Source organism: Podarcis liolepis (assembly GCF_965112155.1).
Source record: "Podarcis liolepis genome assembly, chromosome: 3".
Classification (NCBI taxonomy): Eukaryota; Metazoa; Chordata; class Lepidosauria; order Squamata; family Lacertidae; genus Podarcis; species Podarcis liolepis.
The window spans coordinates 12168581-12194563 of record NC_139557.1 but is presented as its reverse complement, the minus strand read 5'-3'; the positions used below and the strand labels follow the sequence as shown (position 1 = coordinate 12194563).

At 41.9% G+C, this 25983-nt stretch overlaps 1 protein-coding gene across 3 annotated transcripts in view; it reads left to right on the top strand.

The window, feature by feature from the left end:
• The window catches only part of PLCB1 (phospholipase C beta 1), a 479313-nt gene that overhangs the window by 87317 nt on the left and 366013 nt on the right, over positions 1-25983 (top strand). Inside the window, exon 1 of one of the 3 annotated variants that reach the window (XM_083495893.1) lies at positions 9020-10167. The exons of the other annotated variants lie outside the window; for them this stretch is intronic. The gene's annotated coding sequence lies outside the window, so the exon portion shown is untranslated. Of the gene's footprint in view, positions 1-9019; positions 10168-25983 lie in introns of those variants that run through there. 3 annotated transcript variants of the gene reach the window in all.

Below are 25983 nucleotides of genomic sequence, written 5' to 3'. Positions count from 1 at the left end.
TTAATGTGAGCTTCTGTATTGCACAGAAGTCTCAGAGTGAAATTTGAAAAGGGGGGGGGGAGAGAAAGATTTCTGAAAGTGGTGTATCTTACTCTTTTCTGCAAAGCCTATGAGTCAGCTGTCTTGATCCATAGTGATGCTTACCACCAAGGGAAGATGATGGCCCAAACGAGGTGGAGATCAATAGGCCCAGAGTTCTGGAAAACATTGTGAAATATGGTGAGGCCCATGGATAAATATCAAGGTGCTGGTTCAGGACCATGGTTAGAGTCCAGCGGCAGAAGTGTCTTGTTGGCAGGTTCATGGGGCTTCCATGCCAGTGGATTCACATGAGAAGAGCCAGGGTGTGAATGCATCTCCTCGGATTCTAGGGGTGCCAGTGAACTTCACTCAAGCCAAACTTAGGAACCAATGCCAAAGCCTCTCTTTGTGAAGCCCAACCTCAAATAAAACCCCTAAACTTCCATCCAACTTGAATTTTTATCTGAACACTCCATCAGCTGTCTCAGCTGCGAAACCCTCTCAGTCCTATGGGGAAAGGGTAAAGACACATTCTCAGAATGGGCCATTTAGACTCCATTCATCCCCCAGAGGGGATGGGTGCCCCACTCTTGCACTTTGTCCCTGAAGCCCCCTTTGTATTACCCCCGTAGGACCAAAAGGATCAGCATCACTCCACTCGGTCCTATGGAACAGGCAGAAGAAGCTGTAGGAGCAGATCCAGAGGGTATGTGTGGGGAGTTGTGCCCCCAGGCTCTCCACCCTGTGTGTTCTGATCCATCTGTGCAGATATCTGTGAGGCAGGTCAGTGGTTGCAGCACCTTGGAAAACTCCAAGGAAGCAACTTGCTCCCACAATAGCTGGAGGTGAACGTAGACACCTTAAGAGTCCCTCCAGGCAGTCTGTCTTTCCTGAGCTCCACCCCATAAGACCTTTGGCTCAGGTTCAATAGTCAGTAGGCTCAGGTTTAGCATTGCTCGGTCCCTGCTCCTGCCAACCTAGCAGTTCGAAAGCACCTCAAAGTGCAAGTAGATGAGCGCTGCAACCCCAGAGTCGGCCACGACTGGACCTAATGGTCAGGGGTCCCTTTACCTTTACTGTCCCCCAGCTGATGGTACAGCCGCACTGGACTTAGTAAGCTCACACGTCTGAGATTGAGGGTAGACCACCATCCTAAGAATCTGCCCCTGGAGCCCCTTTACCCTCCTCACACCCTCAAATTGGCTTTGAAGAACTATTTGAATTCTTCCAAATTTAGCAGGGAAGACTTGTGTACTTTCCAAATTAGTGCAAGGCAAGTCCATCTTTGCTGAATCCTCACATTTCACTTCCAGCTTATTTCTGCCAATCCTTCTTCATAGTGCTGCAAGTTTGTATGAGCAGCAATTTGTGAAAGTGAGCTGGCATCTCAGCAGCAGGGAGCAACTCTTAGTGTAAATGTTATCATTTTTTGGGGTCTTATTTTAACTTGGATTTCATCTCGTTAGGCGGCTGTTGTTTTTGCTACAATTGTTGCTAATTTTAACTTAACTGGATTTTTATAGCTTTGTGTTGAAAGCTGTTATGAGAACCTGTCTTGAAGAGTGGGGCAGTAAACGTTGAAATAGAATAAGTATATTTGAAGAAGGTAACAGGTTTCAGGTGTGGATAGGAAGTGGGCTGTTGCAATCTGTTGAAATATAGTTAAATGCAGTTAGTTGCTTGTAGTGTTCAACAGCTGCTGGTGCTCTACATGTGATGATTCGTCCTGATTGTAAAAATGTAATCCAAAGCTTTAAACGGCTTGCAAAAGCCACATGGGCTACGAGGCCATTTGGATACCTCCCCAAAGAAGTGTACAGCTTTTGTTATGGACCCTTAGAGAACACAGCATGGCTGCAATCTGGCAGAGGTTAGTTAGTTTGTGCTTCAGCTGAGAGAACAAATGTTTGTCTGAAATGGACCAAGCTTCTTTCGGGAGTGGTAATGATCTACAAAGGGGACTCCCAGCATCTTAGCTAGAAGACTATGCCTTAGCAATCTATAAAGTCTTTGTCATCCATTCGCTTTACACTGAATGGCTTCAAAATCTTTAAAAATATATTCCATACTCAGTTACTTTTCCTATGTGACATAACGGTAAAGGGACCCCTGACCATTAGGTCCAGTCGTGACTGACTCTGGGGTTGCGGCGCTCATCTCACTTTATTGGCCAAGGGAGCCAGCGTACAGCTTCTGGGTCATGTGGCCAGCATGACTAAGCCGCTTCTGGCAAACCAGAGCAGCGCAGAGAAACACCGTTTACCTTCCTGCCAGAGCGGTACCTATTTATCTACTTGCACTTTGACATGCTTCCGAACTGCTAGGTTGGCAGGAGCTGGGACTGAGCAACGGGAGCTCACCTTGTCGTGGGGATTCGAACTGCCGACCTTCTGATTGGCAAGTCCTAGGCTCTGTGGTTTAACCCACAGTGCCACCCGCATCCTATGTTAGCCTCTAATCTAGGGGTAGGGAACCTGTGGCCCTCCAGATGTTGTTGCACTCCAGCTCCCCTCAGCATGGCCCCTGGGCAGGGATGATGGGAATTGTAGCCAACAAAATCTGTTGGACACAAGGTTTGGGACAACTGGTCCCAACTGCTCATGCAGGCTTTCCACATCAGTGTCTTGTAGCCACTTCACTCGAAAACATTTCACTGATCAACAGAGAGCTGCCATGCATTGATGTCATCCCCTTCTAAACATTTTATTCCGAATGTCATTCACTGAGTCTTCCTCTATTTGGGCAGCGCATTCTGAGACATATTCTTTGTGTAAACCTCTGCCTCCTTTATTCAGTGGTTGATTATTAGTGTGACTTCACAGACACATTGTTGTTGCTGTTGTTTTTGGCAGGGGATGGGAATGTGTGCCTGCAGGTAAGTGAAGTGTCTGCTTCCTTAAGCATTTTCTAAAATGCTTAGACAATCACTTGGAGACAGAGAGAGGAATTGCATCACATTGCTCATAGCTATGCATGATGAGTTTCTGTCCCTGCAAGGATGCTCTTCCATAATCCAGTACACACCGTCATTATCTTCAGCACCACAATAATAAGGAAACAATAAGCTGAAATCAGTCATTTTGTGATGAGTTGCCAGAAGGATTTTAGACTTGGATGGGTAAACAACTTTTAAAATTATGTAAGGGAACTGCATGCATATATATATATATATATATATGCAGGTTTTGGTGTCTTCGGGTGTCTTCCCGTGTAAGAGTTGGGGTGTCTAGGCAACGTTTCGACGAGGTCTCACTCGTCATCTTCAGGCTGGTGCTTTCGGCTTCTTGTTACTGGAACAGAGCAGGATCTCAGTGTTTGAGTTCCTATAAATACTGTTGAGGGGGTGTGGTGTATAGCCTCCAACGTTCTGGGCAGAGAGGAAGTTCCCAGGTTAGTGTGCCTTTTCTTCTTTTGTTCCTTAATTACTTGAGGGATATCTTGAGTGATTTCTTGAGTGATATTCTGAGGCACACTAACCTGGGAACTTCCTCTCTGCCCAGAACGTTGGAGGCTATACACCACACCCCCTCAACAGTATTTATAGGAACTCAAACACTGAGATCCTGCTCTGTTCCAGTAACAAGAAGCCGAAAGCACCAGCCTGAAGATGACGAGTGAGACCTCGTCGAAACGTCGCCTAGACACCCCAACTCTTACACGGGAAGACACCCGAAGACACCAAAACCTGCATTCCTGTACCCGTGAAAATCTACGAAAGCAAATATATATATATACAGTTTTTCTTTGACTTGCTCTAACACCATTTTCCTATACCTTCAGTTTTTTGGAATTTTTTCCCTGAAGCTCAGTCTGGTATTTTTCATGTAGCTATCTTCTTCCCAGCTCCCACTAAGTCTTGTGCCTTTGTGTGTCCTGCTGTACTCAGTGAGGTGGTAGAATCCAGATATGAGAAAGAGTAGAATGTACTCTTCTAACAGCAGCTTGGGAAATTCCACTTTTTGAGTGGTCCCTCATGTAATAAAACGGTTCACAAATTAAGCTAACTAGTACATCAGGGAACAAATTCTACCCTAGCCTATTCCTTATTGTACTAGATTTCTGGTTGGTTCCATGAAGGGAAGGATTCCCTAATATGTTTCGCCCACATACATCCTTTTGCAGTCTGAAGTGGTAACACTGCAGTCGGCCATCTTGTTTTGTTCCAAGTTTATATCAGCCCTGAGAGGATCCTGGTTGTGCTCAGTGGCATCCAACTTTTTACTTCCCTGTTTTAAAAAATTAAAGATCTGGGTTACAGTGGCTTGTGGCACTTAGTGCATTATCCTTTGTCATTATGCTGACTCAATAGTCATTATGCCTTCTGTATTGCAGGATTTCTGGGCTCCCTGCAGTCGTATCAGGTAGAAAATGACCCAGTTAGGTTCTGCCCAGAATGGTGAATATATGCTGCTTTAAGGCTTGCTATCTGCTCTTGACATTAAGGCTGATCTGTCTTTATTTTGCTCAGTTTCAACTTCATTGAGGCTTCTTTAACTGACTTAGGAACTAAGGATATCTAAATGCTGAATTTACTTGATGGAAAGAAAGCATGGTGCAGCTTACATCAAACCCATTATTATTATTTTATTTGCAAATAATTACAATGTTTCCAAGCACTTAGTTCAGGTCACTTGTGATTAGTTCACGTCATATATCTAATGACTTTGATAAGCGATGGCAAGTATTTGTGCTTTCTGCTCCATATCTTTGCTTAACAGTGGCGGCGGCTGTCCTTTAGCATTTAGCATGGATCATTCACTGTTTAATTTCTTCCTCTTAATGGAAACAGATGCAATTTGGTATTTTGTAATTAATGCGAATAGAGAGACTGTTCATTGCTGAGGTGGATGCACTTAGAAGTCCATCTTGCACTGTGCCGATACATTTAGTTCAGACAATTAAGTCTAAGATTGAACATTAATGCTAGAATTGCATATTGATCACATGATAGTCACTTGGCTGAGATGGTTGCGCAAATTTCTCACATGTCGGAGGCACTCTCGGAAGTCTTGTAGAGGTGAAGATCCTTCTGTTACTACCTCAATAGGGCAGACTTGTAAAATAGTTGCGTCTAATTTAGGCTGCCCTTAATGAGGCAACAGTCAAAACTCACCTTAACCTGGACTGTGGGTTTATTACTGATATTTAATAGAATCTCTATGTGGACTCGGGTGGCGCTGTGGGTTAAACCACAGAGCCTAGGGCTTGCCAATCAGAAGGTGAACGGTTCAAATCCCCATGACAGGGTGAGCTCCCGTTGCTTGGTCCCTACTCCTGCCAACCTAGCAGTTCGAAAGCACAAAGTGCAAGTAGATAAATAGGTACCGCTCCATCAGGAAGGTAAACAGCATTTCTGTGCGTTGCTATGGGTCGCCAGAAGCAACTTCGTCATGCTGGCCACATGACCTGGAAGCTGTATGCTGGCTCCCTCGGCCAGTAAAGCGAGATGAGCTCTGCAACCCCAGAGTCTTCCATGACTGGACCTAATGGTCAGGGGTCCCTTTACGTTTATGTGGATGCAGTACGGTGTTGGTGGGGAGTGGAAAAATGGAGGAAACCTTTTTTAAAACAACAACAACCCAAATTGGGGGAGGGAAACAGTAATATTTGGGGGGGAACCCTGTGCCCCCAATTTTCCTCCTTTCCCCTGTACTTTACATCTCCATGGTGTGTTTGTGTGTGTGGATGGATTTAGTGGAAACATCCCTGTATTCTCTTCTACTAGCTCAGCCAGGCTCCCACTAGCTGCCACAGAGTATGTTGGCACAACAATGAAACCTGGATTGAAATTAACAGTAAAAGAGATTAAACACATCAGCACCTACATGCCTGGATAGGCTTGCTAAAACTATTTTTGTTATTTAATGATATGTGTACATTGATAAATGATAGAAATACACATTGAACAGTGGTCACATGTCACAGCGATATTGGTGCTGCAGTCATCAGTAAAGCAGAAATCATTAAATTGTGAAGGAATAGAATGTTGAGAGGATGATAAGGCAGGGAATTTACATACCAGATTTTAAAGTAATTTGATGTTTGCCTTTGCAGGTTTCTTAAAAGCTCCACAACTCACCTGTAACTCTTTAATCCACAATTTGTCACTTGTTTAAGTATTTGCATGAGGTATTTAGTGTGGTGAAACCTAATGCTATGGGCTTCCCATTGCCTTTCGTCCTACTGAAGAACCTTTGTTCATTTCCACTGCGTAGTCAGTTGAATGTGCATTGCTTAGCGGAGTTTCTTCCTAGATTTTTTTTAACTTTAAAGCATCAAAAATAGTTCTGCACAGTGAATCCGGAGGAGCTGGTACACTGTCTTTATCACCCCTATGGAAGGATCAGGACATGAACACTATAACATCATTAGAGAAAATGTTTGCTAAATTCAGCTAGCTGCTTGGAAGTAACAAGATCTTGACCTTAATGGTCAATTAGATTGCTGTTTCATGTTCCAAGATGAGCAAAGAACCATCTATGACCCAAGGGTATTCTGCTGTATGAAATTTTTACATTTCTACAGTGAATAATGCCTGCCAGGAGTTTTGACATAGTTAAATTGAATTACTGGTAACCACGATAAGAGTTCTCTATTTATTGTTCCACCTCGCCTTCATAGTCCTAAAAAAGCACACAAATAAAATTAAAGGAGGTGTTCCAAGACAGTTAAGATTCTGCTGTGTACACAAATGGTCTTTTAATTATACCTGGGGGTTTCTGCTATGTATCACTATTCAACTTGTATTTGTTGTACTGACACCTTTAAATCAAAACAAAAATAAACAAAGAAAGCTGGGCTTCAAAACTAATTGCATCAGTGTTGGCCATCATTTAAGATTTTAGCTGTTATGAATTTGTAGTGATGAATATATTGGAGTTGTGTAAAAACAGCTTTCATGGTTGGGTCATGCAAGCCAGGGACACACACTCTGCATAAAAGAGAACTATTTTCGCCCCCATTTGAAAACTCCGAAGGATGAGACTGCTTTCAAAGCAAATTAACTTTCACGGTCACAACTGTTGTTCATTTGTAACAGGAAATACCTGCTGTGCTAACTATTTCTACACTGAAACATCCTCAAATGCCATGGGTACACCTAGCAATCTCAGAAATGTTGTTCATGCTGCGCTCTCCCATCCCCTGGAATGCAGAAATTTGAACCCGGAGGGTCTGACTGAGAGCTACTTGGCATGTCAGGAAGAGACAATAACAGGGGATGCACAAGTATTTGTATACTAGCCTTTGCTAATCAGGTGCCCTCCATATGTTTTAGAGTACAACCTCCCATCAGCTGGTTGGTCAGCATTAGAGTGGACATTTCTACCCTTGCTCTCCCAAGCTCACATCTGAAAATTCATTCAGAAGCACTTTTAGGAAGTGCAATTCAGTTCCTTTTTCTTGCCTAGTGCTGCTTGAGAATGCCTGGAGCTGCTATAAGAGACAGGAAGGGTAGTTTAGGGTTTCGATAATTTGAAGAGCAAAAAAAGAGGATGCTATGACAGCCATTCAAAGCAAATAAATGCAATTTGTCTCAAATTTTCTGCTGAAAAATAGGACGTGTCTTGGAAGAAGAGGACACATGGCAACTGTAGATAGGCATAAGTTTAGAAATTGTGTGGATTAGGGCTGGGCAATATATCAATATTTGCATCATCTAAAAACGATTTGAAGTCTATATCGTGATAATGGTTTCATACTTTTTGACCTGGCAATATATTGTGAATCCTGGTGTGTGTGTGTGTGTGTTTGTGTTTTGCAAAAATCCAGATGCAGGGGGAGCTGTGAAGCCAGCCAATGGCTCTACATAACTCCATCCTTATTTCAGAAATTGCGATATATCTGTATATCGCGATATTTAACTGATGATGTATCACAAAGTTGAAAACCAGCTCCATCGTTAATTCATATACTGTGATATATTTGCACATCACAATGTCTAGCTGGTGATATATCACGATGTTGAAAACCAGATATTGCCCACCCCTAGTGTAGATGAAGCAGCGGGTGGGGAACTACAGCAGAGGCAGAACCAAGGGGACAGTGACATGCATAAAAGGATGTGTGCTGCGAAAAACTTGTGCAGGGTACAGACTGTGTATTGTTGCTGGGGAAAGGGGCTAGGCAAGACAGCTAAGGAAGATAGGCGAGATAGCAAAGAAAACATAGGGCACAGGAGATCAATGGGTAATGTAGCGATAGTGCCTGCTGAACCAGCCACCGCTTGCACATGTTCACAGGGGAGTACTAATGTAGGTGACGCAACAAAAAATTGCATTAAATTCCTGTTGGCAATCTGTTGACAGCCGTTGTCTTCAGCCCTTGATTCACTGCTCATCTGGTGTTTGCCGATTGTACTTAACTCAGAAGCTGCACGTCTGTTTCCATGGTGCTGATTAGCATACAGAGCTGGCATCTAAGGTTGCATCTGAGGCAAATTTACAAAGGCTGGAATGGCCAGACTGACCTCACTAAAACAACATTGATCTTAAGGCAGTAGTACGGAGCTAGACTGGGGTAGGTAGGTGGGGGCGTTTCTGAAGCACATTGGGGACACTCAAAATGGTGATTTGTTCAGCGGCGATTGTTATAGTTTCCAGATTTTTGATTTTTGATTTATTTTAGCCAAATGGAATTTCACGATGTGATTATATCCACTGTTTGATCTCTCATTGGCTGAGATTATGTCATTAAGAAACCCTTTCAGAGTTCTTTTCTTTGGTGCAGCACCGAATGGCTATGAAGATCATGTAAAAATGCGAGACAGAGTGAAAGATATGGCATGTTTTGCGGGTGCCTTCTTGTTTTTCAAAATTGCGAGTTTCATGCTGAAAATGGAACATCACAGAAACCCTGTGTGCTGTTCGAATGCATCTTTTAGCATTTTCATGCAGAGCATATGCCAGGAATTGGCTCTGAAATTAATTAAATCAGTTTCCTTTTAATACTACCGTCTCCTTGTCATGAATAACTTCTTGGTAAATAAACTGGTAAATAAACTGGCAAATAAGGAACACTAATGGATCTGATGGCTGCTCCTTCTCCTGAAGCATTCCTATATCTCCTGAGGGGGCCTTATCCTGAAGTAAATAGACAAGAAGAGAAGAGGGGCCATCCTCCTTCCCAGATCAGTCCTTCCTAACAAGCTGAACGACTGTGTCAGGCTGGATCTCCTAAAAGTACAGTATCCAGGCTTCCCCTCTCAGATACAGTCTTTGGACTCTCTGCTTGAGGGAACTTTAAAGTCTTTATTCAACAAATCATCACACTGTCCAAAGTACAGGATGCAAGATTTGTAAGGCTGCAGCAGATCTCTTAAGGTTCGTGACTAGATGATAGCTAAGAAGTTGTCCCAACACTACTTTTAAAGGGTAGGATGGGTCCAAACAGTTACATGGTTACTGACAAGAAGAATGAGCTTGCCAGGGATCGCTCCAGTGGGTTGGCTGGAACTGTTCACACCTGTGCTAATGGCAACATGTCCTTAGTAACAGAACCTAAGTCAGTCCTTCCAGGTCACCTTCCACTTCTGGTTCAGCCAGACCCACTGATTGGTTGTCCTTTTTGGCTACCATGGAGACCTCCTCTCTGGAAGATTCTTCTCCCCATCTGTGACGTCTGCCAATAATGGGCTAAAGACTTCTCCTGAGTTGCTGAACTTTGGTTCATCCAAGAGGCTTTGATTTATGAGAAAGGCTGAGACCCTGAACATTTATCTCTGGCCTCTCTCCATGCTAGTAGACAGATTTACAACACCTGCTTATCTGGTTGGCACCATTGCTCAAGCCCAGTCTGAAACACCATTAATGGGAATAATATCATCATCCAGCTGTGCTCCCATAAAGCCCCCCACTCACCCACCATCACCTGACCTGAGCCACAGAACGTTACAGCTGAAAAGCCCCAGGACTGGCTGGCCTGAGACAATGGCATTGCTAGGTCACAAAGGTGATCAACCAAGGCCCCTTGCTAGCTCCCCACTTTCCCTGTGGAACAAAATATGTAATGCCACCTTCAAATTGACTGGAGGAATGTATTTGGAAGGCTTTAGAGAATATAGAGAAAGCCACCAAGAAGTGAGTAGGCTGCGGCCCATTCTCTACTGGCTTTTCATAGCTCATCTTCCCCGTGGAAGATATTTGAAAGGTAAGTTACCTGGGCTTCCATGCATACAATTTCCAAGCATTATAAAATAGATAAATATTCACCTACTGTAGTAGAACTTGGCAGGAAAGTGTTTCAAGGAGTAGTCTTACAGCAAATGTTTGATCCTTGGAAGCCCACCCAACGTTATTCCGCTGGGAGTCTCAGAAGAAAATGGAAATTTCCTTGGCCATTGATTTCTGTTCTCTGAGACTCCCTTTTTTAAAATGAGATTTTTATTAAAGTTTTTCATAATACAATAGAATAGCGGCTACCAAACATACAAATAGAAATAAGTAGAATACAGAGTCCTTTCTTAGTAAATAATTTTTAGCCGTTACCAGCCACAGAAGGTAGTAGACCCTCTCTCAGCTCTCACCTGGGATTTTTCCTTTCTCCCAGATTCTCACCCTGTCTCTCACCCAGGCTCCTCCATCAACCATCTACCACCCCGCTGAGTATACAATCTCTGGACTTTACGACATAGGACAGAAAGGCAGTAAGATTGTAACAATAAGAAAAGAGAAAAAAGAAATAAAACAAAAATACAAATTAGAGAAAGATACAAAAAGAAAACTTCTGATTTTCCATCTGCTGGTTACATAAAAAAATAAAAAATGATTGTTTAAGACATTCAGTCCATTCTAACATCCATCTTTTCCACTTTCTATTAAACAATATTTCTGTTAAGTCAATCTACTGATTGAGAGCGGGGTAGCTACTGCTGTCTAACAACAGCATGCTTATAATAATATATTTTATTTTAAATTGGTTTGTAATGTACTGGGTGGAGGGTGGAGTTTTATGGTTTTAAGATCATCATCATACATAAGCCGTTGGTCTATTAGAATGCTTCTGAGCATCAGGCAGAAGTTGTCAGGTTAGTGGTACAAATGTAGCTTGAACATTATTAGCACTAAAGGTGAGAGAGAGAGAGAGAGAGAGAGAGAGAGAGAGTTGCTAGGGATGGCAACTACCTTTGAGTTCACTGAATTGGTCAACCTGTGCCTGGGCTATTCGATTTTAAATTGTGTGCATGCTCATATTATTTAATGTTCCTCAGTATAAAATTGGGCATTTTCCTTGTGGAAGCATTTGATAAAGTGAGCATCCTCCTGCAGTCTGAAGAAGTTTGGCCGAGGCACAAATTGAACCACCTCTCTCTGAGAACTAAGCCCTAAAGTGCTGCTGACCTATGCGCAGCAATAAAAAGCAGAGCCACCGTTAATGTTTTCCTGCAGTTGTGTTCTCAGCCTGGATTGCTTCTTGAATCCGGAGTGCTTCAAATGTTAAATGGTGGCATTGTATTAAGCTTCATTACCCACCCACGTAAACATTTTCACAGAAATACAAAACAGAAACAACACAGGCATTTAGCATTTTGTGGGTAATTTTATTGGTTTTCAAAAGGGCACATTCTGTGCTTCCTCTGCGGTTGCAGATATGTAACTGGGAATATCCCCTCGGGAAATGAATGCAAAGCATGACCCATATTAAGGCTAATATGCGGCAAATGCTTTGGAGCTTTTGGAATGCTTGTTAGGTGACAAGGAACCAAAGATGCAAATCCACCAGCCCTAGCCCCAAGTAAAAAGGTTTTCACTTGAGCAGTCCATGTACCTCTTCAGCATAGAATAGCTTGTGCCTATGTTCTGTTTGTCAGCAAACTGCCTATTGGGAATTTGCATAGTTATGGCAGCCAACAAAAAAGAACACTTCAGTAGTGTTAGACTAAGAAGTGCCACTTACTGTAAATAGACAATATTCATACGCAGTTTTCAGTAGCCCTAACTACCTGACTGCTGTTGGAAGGATCTGTTAGTATACCCTCCAACATTTCTCCGTTGAAAACAGGGACATCCTATTCAGTAATAATAATAATAATAATAATAATTTTATTTATACTCCACCCATCTGACTGGGTTCCCCCAGCCACTCTAGGCAGCTTCCAACATATATAAAAATATAATAAAACATTAAACATTAAAAAAAACTTCCCTATACAGGGCTGCCTTCAGAGATTTAAGCAGAGGTAAGCATTGGAGAAAGGTAATGATTAGTTCTACAATCTCTTCAGCTTCCTCTATCTCTGAGGGAGCTTCTGAATTTTTGTAAGAGACTGGCTTGCATGTGACGACTTTGGACATGAAAGATGTAACATGTACTAAAGTACATACTTTTAATATGCAGTGCTGTAGCCAGCATCCCAGGCACACCAGCTTTCCCTTCAATACTCCCTTTCTGTAATTTATAATCTTCCCCTGTTGTCTTGGAAACGGGGGGTATATATTTGCCTTCAGCAGAGAGGGACACATAGAGAAAATAGCAGCTGACTGGATATTGCTCTGTGATCAGAGTCAAGGTGACTTGAGCAAGTTCATAAAACTCTGTTTCTAGACTACAGCATCCATCATCCCCAACCTTTGGCTCTATTGGCTGGTTCAGAATTACTTGTTTTGCTATATGAATTTGTTTATTCATGACTGCATTACAAACCTAGCAGCATTTTCCATGGAATTTCTTCCTCAGCTCAGAAGTTTGAATGACTTTATGCATATGTATGGCTAGCATTCAGGTCAGGACACTAAACTTAGCTGATGTGTAGGTGCATGCACAGACATTCTTTATCGCTGAACTCTTAATATTGATTAAACTATCCTTGATTTGCTGGGAACTGCATGACCAGTCCAGCTGACTATCGTTCTGTTTATTAGCATTTAATCTGTTTAGGTAAATTTTCTATTCTCTTGCAGATGTTGTATATTGTAGTTGTCCCCAGTCCCTTAACGAGACCTGAAACCCTCTCTTGTATGTTTGAGTGGAGCAGAGTATGATGAATTCAGAGAAGCTCTGCATGAGTGCAGATCAGGCAAACCCAAACTGAAGCTCTCAGGGAGCAATGCAATAAACTACACATACTTGGCAACTCTACCCACTGTCTTGTGGGACACCTTCAGGAGATGAACCCTACACAAATCTGGACGGTTGGATGACGCCTTGCGGCAACTCCTCCAGCAACTCCTGCAGTCAAGCTGGTGCCAAATGCTTTCATTTGGACCACAGTGAGGCTGAGAAGGGGGTCTTTTTGTCTGGGCAACCGAGGACCTCCATACCCACTGCCCAGGCTTGCACCCCAGAGATGTCACTTCAGTGCTGCTATTGCAGTAGAAGCAATGTGGGAGGCAGCAGTTATGAGTTACCAGTCTCTGCGGCCTCAACAGGTGCTGTGATCTTTCAGTTGTTTGAATTACCCCCAGAGGCACAGTCCATTGTCTGTCAAGACAGATGGATGCCAACAACAACAACAACAATAACAACAACATCATGGCACCCATCAGCTTGCATGCTCCAACATAACAAAGGTGGAGAAAACTCTCATTGAATTGTACGTTCCCCCCAAAAGCTCGCAAAGAGGAATTAGGTTTTCACTAGTTCCTGCAATTTGAAAGTAAAATGTGTGATAATCTGAATAATTGGAAATTGTGTCCGTGACCTTAGCGTCACATGAGTCTCTTAATTGCAACATCCCTTAATTAGGATGTGCTTCAGCAATACAGACTCCGAGGCGCAGAACACATTCATGGGAATCACTATAGCTTAATGAAAATAAATGCCAATGAGTCATCCTCCAGCCTTATAAAATGCTCTTCCAGGGGAATGTGCATGCCCTTTTTCATATTGCACTCTATTAAACCTCGTTTTACTCTGTTAAAAGGTGATGAAATGTATTTTGTGATTCTTTCCTTACTGTGAGGCATGCAGAGTTTATAAATGTCTAACATTTAAATGTTAGAGAAGACACTGGCATTGCATTGCAGCTTTTTATTTTTTTAAAAAAACAGCTGTATTGGATTTCACTTCATATTGCACACCTTTTACTTGGCAATTGGTGTTCAAGATGAATCCTACATAAGCTGGAAAATCACCAGATACAAATATTTCAGAAAGTATTAGATTTTGTCTTAAGCTTCTGGTCACCTACACTCCAGCAAAGGGGCAGCTTACACCAATTAAAGCGACACAAATAAAATACAAAAAGCTAAAAATATATAGAATATAATAATCAAAAAAGTAGTTGGAAGTATAATATAATTAAAATGATATTGAAATAATATTGTGAATGAAAGTTTAAGAACTTCTAATGGGCCTGTGAAAATATCAAGAAGTTTCTTATATAGAATAAATACTGTGACGTTTGCCCATTCCTTGTGATTATGTTTGTACAGGGGGATGGAAATGGTTAATGTATTTTTTTTCTTTAATTTTTTTATTGATTTTCACAAACTTGTAAACATACAAACAAATAAACAGACAAACATAAATCCTAACCTTATTAAAACTAATCTTATTAACATTGTTAAGCGCCTTTCTCGTATCCCCCTAGTTGAATTTTAGTATATATCATTTTAACGGTTTCCCAACTCCAAATTCTGATATAATTAACTTGATCGCTTAACCTGTTTCTTTCATATTCATTCATTCATGTCCTGAATGGAAATGGTTAATGTAGATTGACCAATGAGAAAGCTCAGAGGCGGAGCCTACCTGGTTTCGAGGCTCAGCCCAGGGGTTTACCAGGGGAGATAGAGGAATGAGGGTCAGACAGAGGCAGTAAAAGTCGAACATAGTGGTTGTGACAATAGAGTAAGAGACAGGGATAGAACTGAGAGAGAAGAGTGTGACAGTGTGAGATAGTGCCACATCTAGTTAAGGGTGCACATCTGAGAAACCGTTCTGAACATATTTAAAACTTGTTTGTTCTTCAATAAACTTTAATCTTCGTTGTTGACTTTACAACCTGACTGAGACTCAGTATTTCACCAGAAGAAACCTGGTTGGTGGCAGCGGAAGAATAAAGCAGTGGTGTACAGGTCAATAGTCCGTGGAACAACCGGGGGCTCTGTATGAATGCCACAGATACCATAAAATGGTTGTTACAATGTACATACAATGTGTTGTAAATGTTTCAGCTATTTGTGCAGGTTAATCTGTTTATTTACATGGCATTTTAACCAAGTTTTGACTTTCTGAGGGATACAAGTCCTTGATAGCAAATCAGTTAGCGCCATAATTTATATGGAATAACTTTGTAGGCAGCTGGCCTCCCTGGATTTCTGGGACAGGCATTTGGAGATTTACTTAAGATGCACTACATTCTAAATAATAAGTTGCTGAATGTTCTAAGTCTCTGTGATAGTCCAGGAATTTAAACACCAAATACAATAAATAGAAGCATTCGGCAAATCCACTGCTGGGATAAAAATGGATACGTTCACCATGCAGCCAAGTCATTTTAAAGCAACTTTTTATAAATCCTTAGCCTTTAAAGTTAAAAAGGTCCATGATATCATTGATCTTGGGCCTAGTTGTTGCTGGTATAGGGTCAACCATTGCCCTGGATGCACTGCTGTGGGTGCAGATAAAAATTAATAGGAAAGTAGCATGTCAGGGGTGAAGCTCAATAACCTTTCTCTCTGTCATCTATCTGAAATGCTTTTTTAAAAAATATATGAATGGGGGAACTTTTAGTCTTGCAAAACTGTTAACTACTGTGTGAAGTGGTGCAGCCAAGGCACTGAGCTACACACCTCAGAACTAGGCTTCAGTCTGAGACCTTGAGGCTCAAGTGAATATTTTAAGAAGGAAAACAACAAAGGTAGAGAATCTGATCTATTGGTTCAGGAAAAAGCCTATGATGGAAGTTCTTGGATGATACGCCCCCGAAATACAGGTGGGAAATGGCATAATGTAACTTATTAATTAAGAGATTTGTGTTCCAACCAAAAATGGTTGCAGAGCAGTTTATAAAAGCAAAGTAATTAGCAGGAACATTAATACAATTATCTTAAGTTTCACAACACTGTTTCATACATGTCAAAATACCTTGCTGGTGGAGAACAAGTACTTAAGATAGGAGTGTCGGCTTTTGACCTCCATGTCAGTTTCACATGAATATGACTTATTTTTCAGTATGGTGGGGCATTTAATTATGTATCCCTCTTACTGTATATTTGTGTAGCCCAACGTGAATGTCACTCTGTGTTTCCCCTTATTATTATGTATCTTGGCTCCATTGTTTCGCCATAGAGAGTCTTGCCTTTATGTACACTGTAAAGTCCATACTACATTTGCTGTACAAGTACAGATGTTTTGGGTGGTTTTGTTCCTCTTAAAATGTCCATTACTGGTTGTCTGTGAACTTGGGCAGTCAGACTACATCAGTAGCACACAGGTTTGATTTACTGCTCTTCTAAGCACAGGAAACACCTAGAAATATTAACCAGGAAACTTAAGTTAATAAGTTGGACTTGACGGCAAAGCTTAATGATAATTCCTGAATCTGGTCTTGATTGAGGAGAAGTTTCCATGCGTGCTTGAACAAGGCTTGTAATGGTCTCCATTACTTAAAACAGTCAGTTTGGCTTTTAGACCTAAATTAATTGCTATTTGTTTCTTGGTTCTCAGCAATATAATTGCCTTCTTATGTAAAGGGAAAGGAAAGACACTCTTCTGCTGCTGCTGTACTGCTAAATGTGTTAGGGCAGGGAACATCTATCTGCAGTGGTTGGGATCTCTTCCCCTCCCCCAATGCAGATGAACTTGATTTTGCTTTTTAAAAGCTTTACTTGTTCCAGCTTCTCCCTCCTTCAGATCCTAGTGATGTTTATAAATACACAGGCCATCAGTGCTACTTCACTCCCGCCCAGTGCACACATTGGATGGATCATTACATGTCTAAAATAGAAACAGCTCTGTATCCTGTTATGTGAGGGTTGGAGGGTATTTTGGAACTCACTGGAAGCCAGCATCACACTATAGCAAAAATTTTTTTGAGGGGGTGGGGGTTGGTGGTTTTTTTTTGCTTTTGTAACAGCTGCAGGATACAGCCACCAGTTTCAGAGGGACAGGTTGTGATGAATATTGAAGCGTGCTGCTTTAATATTGCAGGACCAAACTTTCAGAGGACGGAGGCCAAACGGTTCTGCTGTGTTACGGTACCACAGTGACTTCAAAGCCACATGGCTGAACTCCAGGCATCTTGTTCACATAAAAAGTACATGGGATTGATGATCGTTTTATAGAACTGGCTGCCACAGATTTTTGATTGAACCTTGTGTATGTACCGTACTTTTCTGTGTATAAGACTAGGGTTTTTTTCCCCTGGAAAATTATATTTAAAAATGTGGGTCCCCCAAAATAGGGAACATCTTATACATGGGGGCATGTTATACACAGAAAAGTACGGTATATACTTCCACTGCTTCCACCATCCAAAACATCTCATTGGTTATAAGCACAGATGGTTTTATTTGTTGTTGTTTTTAATAGCCAGGAGGGCAAAAATTTGATTTGAACTGATTTTATAATGAATTGATTTTAGAATGCTGTATTATTTGACTGTTGTTAGCCGCTCTGAGCCCGGCTTCGGCTGGGGAGGGTGGGATATAAATAAATTATTATTATTATTATTATTATTATTATTATTATTATTATTATTAAAGAGCAGTAGGTCTTCAGACAACACATTCTGGAATTCACAGAGATCTGGCAATATAAGTCAGACTCTGAAGGCATCCCTACCCTGCATCACAAAGACTAGAGAAGACCCTACTTCTTTCTCCATCTATCATCTTTCGCCATTTGTTAGTTAATATATAAGGACCTAAAAACAGCAGAAGAGCCCTGCTGGATCAGACCAAAGGCCCACAGCATCATGTTCTAATTGTGTCCAACCAGATGGAAAACCTGGAAACAGGATCTGAGTGCAACAACACTCCTCCATTTGTGCATGTCAGGAACTAGAGGCAGAACATCGCCATTATGACTAGTAGCCATGACTAGTAGCCACTCATAACTGCATCCTCCATGGATTTGACTGCTCCACATTAAAAGTCATCCATGTTGGTGGCCATCAATGGGAGCAAATGTTATAGTTAACTTATGTACCGTGTGAACAAGTATTTGTCTATCCTGAATCTCTCAAAATTCAGTTTTATTGAATGTCCCCAGATTCTAGCACATTGAACACTTTCTTAGTACCATGCATAAATATATACACCCCATCACCTTTTCACTGAACTAACACTCCCCTACCCACCCAAATGTGGGATGTGGGTGGCTCCTGTGGGTTAAACCACAGAGCCTAGGACTTGCCGATCAGAAGGTCGGCGGTTTGAATCCCCACGATGGGGTGAGCTCCCGTTGCTCGGTCCCTGCTCCTGCCAACCTAGCAGTTTGAAAGCACGTCAAAGTGCAAGTAGACAAATAGGTACCGCTCCGGCGGGAAGATAAACAGCGTTTCCGTGCGCTGCTCTGGTTCACCAGAAGTGGCTTAGTCATGCTGGCCACATGACCCGGAAGCTGTATGCCGGCTCCCTCGGCCAATAAAGCGAGATGAGCGCTGCAACCCCAGAGTCGGCCACGACTGGACCTAATGGTCAGGGGTCCCTTCACCTTTACCCACCCAAATATAGCCTTTCCTTATAGTAAGGTGACTCCAAACCCTTGGACCATTTTTGTAGCCCTTTGCTGAAACTTTTCCATGTTTACAATATCTGTTTTGAAGTGAGGTGACAAGAAATGTATACAGCATTCCAAGTGTGATCTCACTATAGGTTTGTACAACAGCATTAGGGTAATGGTCACACATCCAGATGCTGTTCACAGATCCAGATCAGCTTAGCTTCAGCATGAATTGTTCATGAATTGATGTACATTTACCATTCTGAACAGGAGGACTTCCTCTGTGAGAAATGGTGTCTGGTTTGTAATACATCCAAGCACCATGAGCCGTCTTTTTGTACACCAAGCCAGGGAATTACGAACTTTACTTGGAGGGGAGAATGATGTAGCAGGGGTTGGTACTGTCATTTTTTAGTGGTTCTAAATGTTGTGGCATGGACCTTTGGAGAGAGGTGACATTGATATAACAGATTGTATAAGCATTGGCCAAATGTTTTGAAGTCAGTGGAGCAAATGAGAGCTTTTTGAACAATTTAAACTTACATTTGGACAACTGTTATGGGTTTTTGATATAAAAGTGCTTCTAGAATCAAAGGACACCCCATATTGCATTAGGATTTTCTGGAGGAACAGAACGTGGTATTTTGCTAATATTTTTGGGGACTGGTATGGTGTTTTGCTAATATTTGTACAGCAAACACCAAACAGCGTGAGTTAAAAGCAGGAAAAATAATTCCTAAAATATCCATATTGAGCTGCAGTGTTACTGGAGAATCCTGTTTGGCACCCATTTGTTCAGTGATTTTGAAAGAGTTCTAGGTCCACAGACTGTTCTTCACGGCATTTTACTGCTTCAAAAGTGATGTGCCATCCTTGAAAGTTAACAGATGCGGCCTCCTGCTGCAATACCAATTTTACAAATACACTTCAAAAATTCATTTCCTTTTTTTTAAAATGAAAGAGTAAACATACATCAAAGAGCTGCTTTTCTGAGTCCATATCTTTTGCTTCCTTTTTATTTTATTTTTTTAAAAGACTTGTTTTTGTGGATAGACCTATCTTCCTGAACACCACACCATTCCATTCTCTACAGGGAGCGAATGGGGCTAGCATTTTCTGTTGCTGTTTATCATGTTGGGCTGGCTTTCATACATTCTCCTCTGTGGCAACATATTTTAAGGAATTCTGTTTGTCTATTTATAATGAATTGCTTTTTCTTTTCTTTTTTCCCTCCTCTCTCTCTCTCTCTCTCTCTCTCTCTCTCTCTCTCTCTCTTTTGGATGAGAGAATTTCCTTCTTCTCTCCCAGTGGCCATACTATGTGCCACAAAAATGTCTCTTACATGGTCAGATTATCAGCATCTTTGTGGTCAATGACATTACATAGGGATAAACCTCACTGTGATTTGTCTTCCCGCAAGATCCGCGTGCCACTTTTGTAAATGTAATACAATTTGAATAAACTTGGGGAAACCATCTGGTTATTAAGCAAAGGAAAACATGGCTTGAGCAATTAAGACTTAGATGTGACTGTAATCCTGGTAACAATGCATTGTGAGTCATACACAGGCATCTGCCTTCTGTGTTGTGACAAATTAAACCATTGGTCTTTCTCGCTCAGCACTGCTGGCACCCTTGAGGGACTCAGGAAGGAGTCTTTCTGAGTCAAACCTGGAAATGCTAAGGATTGAACCTGTGACCTTTTCCATGTAAAACATGAGCTCTGCTACTGGGCTACAGCCTTTCTCCAGAGCTACGGTGCAATGTCGGCTGGCTTACTGCTATGGCCCATCAGTTATTCTGTCCTAAATGCACTATGTTATAACACTGATGTGTTCTGGTTAAGTCTATAGCTGGAACAATGTTGTTGTCATAAATAAGTACTCCTCCTACCTCTTTGTGCTGGTTGAAGAGCAAAGCTTTCAGTTAAATAATTCTGATTAGCATGATTGGGAAAGGCCCTTTTTACTGACATACTGATTGGGTTGTTGTTGTTTTTATTATGTATTTTGTGTTTTTAAATTGTGATTTTATGTTGTGAACCACCTTGAGACCTGCAGGTATAGGATGGTAGACAAATTTAATAAATAATGATAATAAGAATAATACTGATGTCAGTTCTCCAAAGTTTGAAAGTAACATAAAGGTAAAGGGACCCCTGACCATTAGGTCCAGTCGTGGCCGACTCTGGGGTTGCAGCGCTCATCTCGCTTTATTGGCTGAGGGAGCCAGCGTACAGCTTCCGGGTCATGTGGCCAGCATGACTAAGCTGCTTCTGGCAAACAAGAGCAGTGCACGGAAATGCCGTTTACCTTCCCGCCGGAGCGGTACCTATTTATCTACTTGCACTTTTTTTTTGGCGTGCTTTCAAATTGCTAGGCTGGCAGGAGCAGGGACTGAGCAATGGGAGGTCACCCCATCGTGGGGATTCGAACTACCGACCTTCTGATCGGCAAGTCCTAGGCTCTGTGGTTTAATCCACAGCGCCACCCGCGTCCCGAAAGTAACATAGTATGGGGCTAATAGGGTCAGTGTTCTGACTCAATATAGAGCAGCACCCTTTGTGTAAGGGTTTAGATGAACTATCCAACACCTCTAGAAAGAAACAGATTCTACATATTCAGTTAAGGTCTTGTCATTTTGGAAAGGACAGACTTTCTGAAGGACTGCCTCCTGGCAATGTTTGTGTCAGGAGTGTGTGCAGGAGCCAGGCCCTGTGACCAGTAGGACTTTGTAGGGCTGGGGTCTTCCTAAGTTTGTTCTGAAGAGGAAAGGTGCGGCCACACAGGTGAGGCCAATTGGTAACTCACAGCACCTGGTGGCAAGAGCCAGGAAGGTCAGCATTTCCCTTTGGCTCTTTGCCACAGCAACACATTCCCTGCCTTGCTGCGTTTGACTCCTTGACTCCTTGCTTCTTGATCCTCGGACCCCTGACTTTGTGACTCCTTGCTTCCTGACCCTTGGCTTACTGACTCCTGGCTTCTGGACTTCCATTCCTGCTCCCATCCCACCATCTTGCCCCCGGTCCCAGCGTCCCCAGCTGGGACTTCGATCACCCGTGAACTGGACCGTGACAGTTTGACACTAGACATTGGCAAGGACATACTTGGAAAGGTAAATTAACCTCATATGCAGTGGCACAATGGTAAGGTGAAAGAATTAGGCACCACCTTAGAGGTAGTTTGGAGTGATCGCTTGTACATGTACCAGTGGCTGTTGCTGGCTAGGACTGTTGATTGCTAAGAACAAACTATGTTTTGTCATGGAACTACATGATACATACACTGTAATGCAATCTCAAAGTGGTGGCCACCAGCCAGTGTATGTAATCTGCTGTTGGCAACCATATTGTACATTTTGAACCAATCACTTCCCCCTTATCGTTGTCCTTTTGGGCATGATATTATAAGTATATCTGGCCTAACAGGAGAACTATTAGTGCCAATAATAGTGTGCTATTTAACAAATAAACTGATAGTCTCAAGCTAAATATTGCCAGAATACAGTTTCACAATTAAAACACAATTATAAGTAGCTAGATAATTGGACTGTTGGATACAGGAAGAACATAGTCACAAGAGACCTGCTTGCTTCTGTAGTTGTGCAAATGTGTCCATGGTTCTTGAATGCGAGAGACATTACAACGCTGTCTGGTCTTATACTCTGCCCTGTCTGCTTTTCTCCTTGCTATTTGTAGCTAGCCATCAAAGGATGTTCCTTTTGCACATCAGTCCACACTGACTTGCTAAAAGAGCTCCTAACAATATCATTATGGTTACGTGTTTGGTTTTCTTTAAGAAAGAAAGACTTGGAAGACTTGTAGGGAGAGAAAATAGCCACTTACACGAAACAGGAAGTGAAAAGCCTTGTTTCAAAATAGTTTTGTCTAAAATAAAACAGAGTGGTGAGTGACTTTCCAAAGCCCACAGCAGAGAACAAGTATCATGGGATGGAAAGTGTGTAATTGAAATCTGTTGATAGGAATTCTTGTGATGTTTATGTACTATTTCTCATAAGTAAATTAGCCATGCTCTGCAGAATGAAAAAAATAATAATTGCATTGTTAACAGTGCTGGTGTACTCCACTGTTGAGACGGTTGTTTCCCCCCGTGTACATATCAAGCAAGCAGTGATGTCTCCCAAGCCAATAATGATGAACATAGGAAGAGTCCTGCTAGATCAGGCTAATGGTCCATGAGACCTAGAATCCTGTTCCTAGCAGTGACTAGTCAAATGTTTTTGGGAAGCCCACAAACGCCATGCATTACTTGTGGGTTTTTCCAAAAACATCTGACTGGTCACAGGCAACAGCCGTCCTTTGTCCGCCACCATCCTGTATCTAGAGATGAATTGCTTCTGAACCTGTGCACTTCATTTAGCTGTCTAAGCAAGCACGTAGCTACCCATCACATCTTTTGATGGCAAATTCCATAAGATGCATGTCATAATGATTGGGGATTACTGTTTCTCCCCATTCACCCAAATATTCCTGCTTGGAATGAGTGTCACTCAGGATAAGTCACCTGCCTGCCATTCCCCTTAGTTTAAGTGTGTTCACTTCTCAAAGCCTTGGTGCAAGCCTGAAACACACTGATTTTCTGGTGATCAAAGGGAAATCCATTGCAATATCTATAAAGTATGTAAATAAATTGCTACGTACAGCTCAGAAGGGTAGGTACTGTTCCAGTCCAAAGGTTTACAGGCTGGAGAATTCTAATGGATTTATTGTTCCTGTAGAACTTCTCATGGTACAACTTCTTCACAATGTAGGCTGGTAAGCCACAAAGTTATGAGGAAGATCTGACCCATCGTGACTAGCTATTAGATATGTTCCAAGTGACATAACTCACTGAGTACTGTTTGCCCTGGAAACAGGCATGCGTTCTCGTTCTGGCCTTTTTGACTGTCCTGCCAGAAGGGCACACCATGACATTGATAGTTCGCAGATCATCCATGCATAGAGCAGACTGTTCTGCAACTAAAATGAAAAGTATTTGTCACCCTTCAGAGAGCATGGGTAGCAAAGAAAAGTGTGTGTGGTGTGCGTGCTCGTGGCTTGGAAATTACAAATACCCTTTGCCAATAAGTGATTACAGTTTCATCTGATTGCATGGCAGTCTTTTAAAAGTGTAGAAAGAGATGCAGGCAAAGATGAGTTAAGAAACACAAGTCTCCATTTCCTGTAGAAACTAAGCTTTGGACTCTTATGACTGCATCCTCTGCCCCAACATTCTTGATGGGATGGGGGCTATGTTTTTGCTTATGGTTCTCTGTTACTGTGTATCCTGAGCAGCAAACCTAAACTGCCCTTGTTTGGTAGTTGTACCTGGATGCCAAATTTGTGGGCAGTAGAAGTTTCCTTGAGATTGAAGAACTGGATCTTACCTGACCAAATGCATTTCAGTATCCAAATACAATTCTACAAGGCAGGCATTTGCTCCAACTGCTTGTTTTTTTCCACATTTGTTAAATCTGAGAGTTGTGCAGTGTAGGTGTGCTAAGAGAATGAACTGGGAAGATCTGGTTCCTATCTCACCTGAGCCATAGGCTTTTTAGGTGGCTTTGAGAAACGTCTGCTGCCAATCTACTCATGGGAGTAATAGTTACCTGTTACCCATTTTATCGATTTTCTCAGATGTGGCAACCAGAATTGGGTGCAGGTTTGCAGCAGAGACATTGTCTTGCAAAAGCACAGCTTTGCCAAGCAGAGGAAAAATACAACATATGCCCAACAGATACTGGCCCAATCATAACACAAGGCTTCATGTGTATTTGGGGCTAATGATTGTAACATTGGGGCCATTTGCAGGAGTGCGTCTCATGTAGGCATAGCATTTCCTTCTTGTTTTCTAGTTACAAAATTCACCAAGCTCTGAAATATTGATCTGGAAAAGATTTGTTTTATCAGTTGCAACAGGCAATCTTGTCTCAAACTCTTCTACTCTGTTTCCCTGTTATATATTACATTTATATATCACCTTTCCTCCAAGGATATCAAGGTGGTATACAGGATTTCTTCTCCCATCCCCGTTTTATCTTCTCAACGATCCTGAGAGACAGTGACCTGGCCAAAGTCATACAAGTTAATGGATGTACAGGTGTTTGAACCCTGATCTCTGTGATCCTGGTCCAACACACTAATCACTGCACTAACTTATATATTTAGGTATTTGTATTCAGGACTATACAGCCCTCTCAAGGTGGTGGTTCACATTACACAACGAAATAATGAAAGAAAATGCAGACTTCGCAATAACGGTTCAATCTAAAAACTCGTCAGTAAAATAATACTAAAATAGCTACAGTGGTTAATTTGCAGCTAAAAGCCCGAACCAGCCTTCAATCAATCAGTTCAAAATAGGTGCAGATGTAAATTGACAGATCTTTAGAGTTGAGATATGCAAACCTGAATTGCAAAAGGCGAGCGAGGGCTTTTTTTTGTATTTTGCATATTAAGTGCCGTGGCAGCCATAAAAATGATTTATGAGCACAATACAGAGATGTCATCTCTCTGTGCCATATAGGCAAACAATTGAAGTTGATTAAGAGTTAGTAGATGAATGAATCTCATTTCTCTTGTCAGGCATGTTACTCAACTGAAACTCCCAACTACATGTTAGGTTGATTCTATGATTGTTTTCTCCATTGAGTTTTTATTTTTATTTTTATTTTAAACCCAAAGCAGACGCATATAAGGGGCTTAACCTTTTCCCATCCAGTCCTTTATTTACCCTCACCTTGAGAGAGTCATAGTGGTCAGGTCATAGTGTTGAATGTATACTTGAAAGACCTAGAGAGACCTCAGATGCTTGCTTCATAATGAAGTTTACTGAGTGACTTTAGTTCATTCATTCTCTCTCAACTTAACCTACCTCATATGGTTGTTTTGGGGGGAGGCACATCTTGTATAGTATCCTGAGCTCATGGGATGAAGAGTGGGATTAAATAATAAAACTGGCTGATGCAGGTTAAACTCTGTACAAGTGGAAATCCTTGCACTAATGGTAAAAGTGCATTGGATGCCACCCTTGGTTTCCATTACCAGGAGTGTCCCCCCAATTATAGGGTTGATACATTCACTGGAGCAGCATGAGAGGTGCAGGAACATCCCTGAAAACTCTGGATGGAGGACAGTATACAAATTTAATAAATAATACATTTAATTGTTGTTGTTGTTCTTAAACTGAGAATTGCCTCCTGCTTTTCTGCTGATGGCATTTTTCTGCTGGATCTTGATCCCATCTATGAATGGATTGTGCCCTTTGCTAGTGGTTGCCTAGGGACGCAGGTAGCGCTGTGGGTTAAACCACAGAACCTAGGACCTGCCGATCAGAAGGTCGGGGGTTCAAATCCCCGC